Below are 8,276 nucleotides of genomic sequence, written 5' to 3'. Positions count from 1 at the left end.
CAAAGCAATTCTCATTGTGTCAACAAAAAAACGGTTTTACAAATTTTTAAACGAAAAATACTATACATATTAAAAGTGAATGTAAATATTGTGAGACGTAATGCAGAACGACGTGTTTATTAAATAATAATAATGTATTAAAATCTTGGTAAATTAATTTTTTATTTGCCACAATAATATTTTTTATTTTATTATTTTTTTGTAAAATTTTTTATAAAGTCTTATATGCTAATAAATAATATTATTCAATTAAAAATATAGAGTAATCATTTATATTACAGAGGAAAACAATACGAGGCAAGACGATGAGGCGTGGAACTCGCGCGCCGATGTGACGTGCCGCGCTAGATAAATTAATTCTTTTCCTCCAGTAATAATAATTTCTCCATCAATTCAAAATACGTTATGGACAAAAAATTTGACGTAGAATACGATGGTCGTGCTGAGAACTCGCTACGAGGTGAAGGCAATTGCTAAAAATCGATTTAAACATATTAATTATTTATAACAAAATAAATTTCGGAATAATCGTAAATGAAACAATTGTTGCATTAAAATTCATTTTATTAGCTTTGGGTTTAAAAAACCAACTTTTCAGCTCAAACGGAACCGGCGTTATGAATTTTTGAAAATGAGTTCTCCGTGCCAGAAAACACCAAATTATCAAATTTTCTATCTCCTCTATGTTACGAAATATGTAAAATAAAAAAATCCTCGAATACGTATCCCTATTTTTTCGGTATAGAACCCGTCAAAAAAATTTTCAGCTGAATCAAAAATGTGTCGGTCATAAAGGTGTTCGGTTGTAAAAGAATGTCCCATATACATTAAAACATATCGCGCAATATTAGTTTTACACAGCACGAAGTATTTTCAAAATGATTTCATAAATATCACCATTCACCATTTGTAGATATTTGGAAATATGTTCGAAAAATACTATTGAAACAAAACGGGTACGAATCGTTGTGGTCTCGTTTTATGAAGTTACGCCATCGGTCGCCCCCCCCCCCCCCAACTCCGCTTCTCGTTGTCGCAAACTTGAATGGTCATATTTATTTTCCGTCCGTGCATTACATTTTATTCGATTATTCGCTCAGTCTACGGATAGTGACTGTGCGCGAGAAAAAAAAAACTTAGTGTCGTCAGACGACTGTGCTCGAACATTTTGTATTTCGAAAATAAAGAGTATTTCTCATTCTTCTTCAGAGGTTTCCTATGAGGTACATACATGATTATCTCTGGTGAGTATTTATACATATATATATATACATTATACAGTTGTATAAAACGTGCACCCAGACTTACGTTTTTTTCGACTTACGCCGTCAATGCCGGAACGACCCATAGCGTAACTTCGGGGTATTACTGTATCGGAATCATTCTGAAATTGTACATCGCTTGTTACACACAACTCTACTGACAATAATGAAATAATTTTATGTTCGAAGCTATTTTACGAGTGAAAAGGGTTTCAAAAAATGATTATATATAATATTGGAACACTTTATTCATGTTACTATGGATATATGACACAATTGTTGACATCGACGTTGAGGATTATTTTTATACCTTCTGAAATATTAAATGCAAGGAAATAGTATCCGAGATTCGAGGTAACTATGAAGCTGCGGGTTGTGCGAAACAGTTCCTTCTCCCGGTTGATGGGAGTTTCTAACATCCTTTGCGAAGTAATGTAATTCGAACATAGTTCACCACTCCACGAAGATATCCTCGCGACATGTGACATTGCGTCCGTCCAACGGTTACGACGAATTATCCTGTAAAATATAAGCGTGTTCATTTGGTTGTTTCGCTTTTTCAATGCAGAATCCATAACATGATTAGTACTTGTCGATAAAAATATACTTTGGCAAAGAATTCGTGCCCTCCCCTCCTTATCATATAAAGACACATACAAATACATGGTTCCTCTTCTGTTCTCTTACAACCATGTGTCGGCGCCATCTCACTATACCCAAAAATGTTAAGAGTGAATGGTCGAATCTGATGAAATGGAATAGTGTGATTAAAAATTTTGATCATCTTGAATAATCCGAAAAGTTGAGATAATTCTTTTGAAATTAAGATATTCATTTTTTACGAATCACTCTAAATCTCACCGTGTTCAATATTTTACTACCGATAGCAGATATCTAATGAATGGTCATTCGGAATGAATATGAACGGGAAATTCCTCGTCAAACCCGACGGATTATTTGTAATCGGAAAGATTTTTTACAGAATGTATAAAACGGTAGAAGCCTCGCCAAAAAATAGTACCATTAAACAATTCGTTCGTTAATAACAATTACAATGTTCAATGTTTCCGGATAAACCAAAGTTTTCTACGAAAGCTTATCCTCTCTGCTCGCGAATGTGCTGTGAATAATTTTTCTACGTCAAATAGAACCGGAGATGATATATTGATTCTTCAAGTTTACTGCGCGCTCATTTTGCAACAAAATTGAATGACTCGGCGCTTTCTGGAAAAAAATCGTAGAAATAGGTTTTGACTTTTTATGGTCACATATCACTTCGAAAAAGCTTTCCTTGTTTTGGAAAATACGCGGTCATTTTTTTTCAGAATGTTATTTCTGACTCAAGAACCTAAATTTCGTCCCAACTGACTTTTTATGGTTTATTTGATGAAATAATAACAGTCATAATATTTATTTTCCTTAAGATTTGAAATTTCTCGCATATTTGCATCGTACTTAGTGTATATGTCAACACGTGTAAATTTCTCCAATTATCGGAAAAGAAAATTACCGTACGATTATAATAATTGAACTCTCCGAGCATTCGAATCTAGGCTCCGATAAAATTGTGGTATTCGCAACGAAGCATTCAGCAATTCTTATGTTCTGCACACTCCTAACGAAAAATCAAAATGATTATATATGAAGAGAACACAGAAAAGAAAATTTGAAACACGTATACAATTTGGTTACTCAATATTTTGAAAAATGTATAACAAAACGACGATCGAAACAAATGTCAACAAAACGACGATCTTTCGAACGCCACTCTTTCGAAGCAAACGTAAACAGACGATTTGTTTTCTACATTTTTTTTTTATACTATGAAAATGCTGGAAGTCCCTCCCCACTCCTCAACGGTATACATTTTCGTAGAAATACAATGAGCATCATGGGTACAGTGAGAACACTCTGGGGCGAGTGTTTCCATACTTATGAACGGTAGTGTATATTCATTTAAAAAAAAAACGGCAATTTCTCAAATAATGAATTGAAAAATCTGAAAAAATTCACACAGAGTACCTTTTAGTAGTACTTTGATGTAACCAATTATGGGGCAGATCTGAGATGGTCGAAAAAAAAATGGCGGAGTTGACGGAGAATCCTTCCTTTTCGGGTTAAATTCCGAAAATATCGATTTTTGGAAAAAAAGGTGAGAACCGAAGTAGTTCAGAATTTGATTCTCAACAAGTTTGTTACTATTCATTTATGCCATTAAGTTGAAAATGAACGAGATAACGGAAATATTTCGAATTTGTCGTTTTTTCAGGTTTAATTCCAAAAATCTTGATCCTAGAAGAAAAACTGTAAGAACTAAACTTGTAGAGAATCAAAATTTATACAGCTTTTGTTGTTACAGTTTTTCTGTAAAATCAAAACCGGCCGAGTTATTCAAGAAAAACCATTTTAACCTAAAAAAACCATTTTTCGAATAAACGCATAAGCATGATTTGGTCGCCATTTTGAATTTACACTCCCAGTGATCCCTGCGAGACAGCTGTGAAAAAAAAATTTTCGTACAAATTATTTACAAATGAACCGGGGAATTTCGATATCAATTCTGACGATGACCCAAGAAATTAAAAGGTTAATCGAAACAGAAATCCGAAAAAATTAAATTTCCATTTCTTTGAATGAAAAAAGGCATTTTCCCGAAAAATTTCTTAGGAACTTTCGACTCCAATTTTGACAAGGATTCGCCCTGTCAAGTATTTGCTGTGAATTACGAATCACCCTGAATAGCAAGTGCAGATTTGGCAGGATTCTTGTGAATGATATCTATAATTGCATAACAGAAATTTGCAGTATAAAACACTTACCATTGCAACGAACGATTCGTTCGTCGGAGCGTCAAATTTAACCTTTTTTCGGTTCAGCCGTGCGACGTAACTTATCCATTAGTGCACTCACAAGATTATTGTTGTTTGTAACAAATATATGTATACACACTGGCCGCGTGAAAATTTGCACGTGATTAGAACTTGTGACACGGCAAATTACCAAAACACTCGCGTTTGCTTCGTTCGCCGCAAAAAGTGGATTTAGACGGTACGCGAGGAAACGCAGGAGTGACGGCCGCGCGGATAGTGGGGACAGTGGCGTGTGAGGGATAGTACTTGGAATCCGAAGAAGTTGATTCCTTCGAGAGTTCCAAATTTCTGTGAAATATTATAGGATTGTGCTGGACTTTGATGTACAGCAGTAACACATACCCTGACTTTTCGTAGGTCGTATACGATGCAGAAACCAACCCAAAACTCGCTAGCGTATCCGTAGCGTATACCATCTACGAGAAGTCACGGTATGTAGTTTTATAACGATTTCCACCTAATGAGTAACTTTCAGGTAGTTCGTCTGATGTAAAAAAAAATTTTGGTAGCATCATTCAGAACTAGGCGTAATTGACAAATGAAACGAAGCAAATAAAGTATGAAATCCTTATTTGTTGAGAATTAAAAACAGAAAAAATTGGCAAGCAAATCTTCATCAGAATTTTAACAAGTATCGGCCCTGTAAAATATTTGCCACGAATCTTGAACCGTTGTATGCAGTAATTGTATGTATGTACACTGACATAGATTTTTTGCGGGATGTATTTCTAGTATTGTTAAACACATCCGGTTCAGAAACAATTTCGCGTATGTATTAGGGTAATCTTTAAAACAGGCTCGGACGATTATCAACCGCCCCCCCCCCCCCGAAATTTGCTATAAATAAATAAATAATGGTCTGTTCAAGAGCACAATTTTTTATCTCAACCCTAAACCCTCACGCCTATACTTGCGTGTTTCCTGCAATTTCGGTATTTATTTTACTGCCGCATCTAATCTTTTGGTCAATAATCTGTAAGTATGACAATTTTGCGGACATCGATGCTACTATTAGATAAGGATATCCGGAGCGTATATGGGGCATTCTATGTCAATTATTCGCCATTTATATCTGCCTTTTCGACGAACAGGAATTAATGGATAGGTATTTTCGTTTTTGTTAATGATTTTCCATCAAATCTATGAAAAAAGGCAGATTTAAGTGGTGCGTACTCGATGTAGAATGCCCCAAAACCCTTCAATAAAATAAAAAATAATAATTTTCTTTGCGGAAGTACGACTCAAAACGAGAAAAGAAACAGTATGTTATTTTAATATCGGGTTTTGGAAAAGCCATGAGCATTTAAAAAAAAATTGTGTGATATTTTGATAAATTTATGGTGTTCGGATGGGTTGAGACAAACATCTAAAATATTTCAGAAAGACTGCTTTTGGCAGGTACAAGAAAGTGTAAAATTTTCAATAAAATCAAAATTGGTCGGGGTCACGGGTTGGTCGGTTTCGCATGGAATGTCCCGTTCACGTATAGTCGGGCTACGTGCGATTACGAATAGTTACCGCGATTGTGAACTGATGTTACCATTTCCAAACGATGCCTTATAATATGCACGAATTTCAAAATCTAACGGTTATTCTGAGTGAGTTGTACATTTTTTCGTATCCACCTAATAGCCTATGTTCTCGTCGGCACTGCAGATTGTTGCTTTAGTAGAAACATAGGACATGTGCGTATTACCATGTCGTTTTACCATCTGGTACCGCTTCGGTTGACTACAGCGCTTCTGGAGGTTCAACGTTGAACTAAATTACAGACTTCTCGTGCATCGGAACGGGCTCTTGTCACCTGAAAATCGCCCGCACAAATCGTGCCATATTTACAGAAAACTGACTAGTGCTGTAGGTTTTCCCGGATTACGTGTGTGTTTTTGTACGTCGGTATCTCCCTGGCAAAAGTGAAAGAAATTCTGATATCGTACAAGCGGTGAATATTCAACAAGTCGCTAGCCCGATCGGCCATGTTTGACGCGACGTGATTTTATTGAGTTCATCATTATTTTTATTAGACGTTATCAGTGATTTGCAATAGTAGTGATTGAGATACAGACGTACAATTTTATTCAAGCTATCTTTTGAAAATTTTCCCAGTCAGATTCGTACCCCCGTTTTATCAGGATTTGTGCGGGCGATTTCCCCGCTTCTGACGTCACGAAATATATATAGGACATGCCAGGTCAGCGGCACCTTATAAGACTCCATGTATGCGTTGACCTCCGGCAAATGCTGCGGTGACCAATCAGGAGCCCGGCGCAAGTCCGGCAGCGGCTACCTCCGGCATGCCGCACCGCACTGCGTTGAGATCATTCGGCTAAAGTCGAGAACCTTCGGGGCCATTCGGAATCTGGCAAAGCTCAAATCATGACTCAAATAATGGTCAACGCGACGTAGGTTATGTCGTGTAAAACAGTTTATGAAAACAAACCATCAATAACATCAACAAAAGATTCCACTATGGAATATAATTGTGATGACGTGAATGAACTTGTAATTCATTACGTGAGAAACCGCCCGGAATTATGGGATAGAGTATTCCTTTCTTTTAGGTTATGTAGCTATCGTTTGTATACGTTTTTACGACGCATCTTCGATTTCCGTACGTGGCGTAGCGCTAAAGTGTGCCGCGTGCATGGAGTCGCCTTCCGCATGCGTTTGCCGGAGCTCGACGCATACATGGAGTCTTAGCTTTATATGACTATGATCCCTTATACATATACAAGGCTTTTCTCCTGATATCAGAAAACTTCTTAAATGTAACATTGCATTGTGGCTGTGTGATTGAGCCTGATGTGTGTATGTGTGCAAGTACCGAGCGCGAGCGAGCGTCGACGGCGTCGTCAGTCAGTCGACACCAGAGCCTTGTACCATGAATACAACACTACTAATATAGTTATAAATATTGTGTCGAAGTCATTCGTTACCTTTCACGCTCTGTTCCTAGTATTCCCAAAACTCTCCCACAACATCAAAATTAAACAAGAGGGTATCGATATTTCTTTTAAAACTTTGAATACGACCAATAGTCTTTTTACTCCACTTAAAATCAAAACAGCTGTTCAAGATCAAATCAACACGGTTTATAAGATTGATCGTTTAGAATGTAATAAAACCTATATTGGACAATCATCATAAAATTTGAAAAAAAGAATATCCAAACACAAATCAAATATTAAATGTCATGACAGCGACACTTGTGCTTTAGCAGCTCATGCTTTACAATTAGGACATTATTTGGATTTTGACGAGGCAACATCTGAATCAAATTGGTATAAACGGAATATCAAAGAGATGATCCATATTAGTAAAAACAACAATACCGTTAATGGATGTACGGATGTACAAAATCTAAGTCACCTATATTTAGATATACTATAGTTAAAAAATTTCGCGCCAAACAACAGTTATGGTAATTCTCACTTTCGACAATTGACTACAACATCGAATTATTGATTCTGGTAATAGATCGTAATCAATCCTCCTGTCACTTCCTTCCATCATGCCGTTTAAACAAAATCAAAGCGGAAAAGGTTGTCACTTATTCGTAAGTAATTTTTGTAACGTCGCTCTCCTATAATTTATATTCCAATTCTAAACCTTGTATATAGTCCTTTTCTAACATGTGCTTCTATTTTAATTTATAATTTTTAAATTAAAGACACAAACTATTACAATTTTAAAAAGAAACTGAATCGTCATGATTTTGCTGCCACTTAATAAATTGACAGTATATGGTTTCTGAATAATAAATTTACCTGCTTTTAGAATTTATAAACAAAATTTTACTAATCATTACTCTATATAAGGATAATGTAAAGAATGTTTAACAAAACAATTCTGTAATTTTATTTTAGTCTGAAGATGGTCGGCAGGGCCCGACCGAAACGTTGAATTTACATGTTTTGTAAATAAAATAAAATTGATGTAAAATCACTTTCAACCGACGAAAATTTTTTCTTATTAAAAGACGACAAGGTCACGAATAATATCTAAATGAGTACAAGACGACCAAATATCGATATTAAATGACATGCGGTTACGAAATATGTAAGAAAATTAGGAACAAGCTGAACGACATCGTATAGTCTATCAGGTGTGGACATTTAAATAACTTATAAAAAACAGTCACAAT

Source organism: Neodiprion fabricii, chromosome 4 (assembly GCF_021155785.1).
Source record: "Neodiprion fabricii isolate iyNeoFabr1 chromosome 4, iyNeoFabr1.1, whole genome shotgun sequence".
NCBI classification, from domain to species: Eukaryota; Metazoa; Arthropoda; class Insecta; order Hymenoptera; family Diprionidae; genus Neodiprion; species Neodiprion fabricii.
This window is presented reverse-complemented; position numbering follows the sequence as displayed.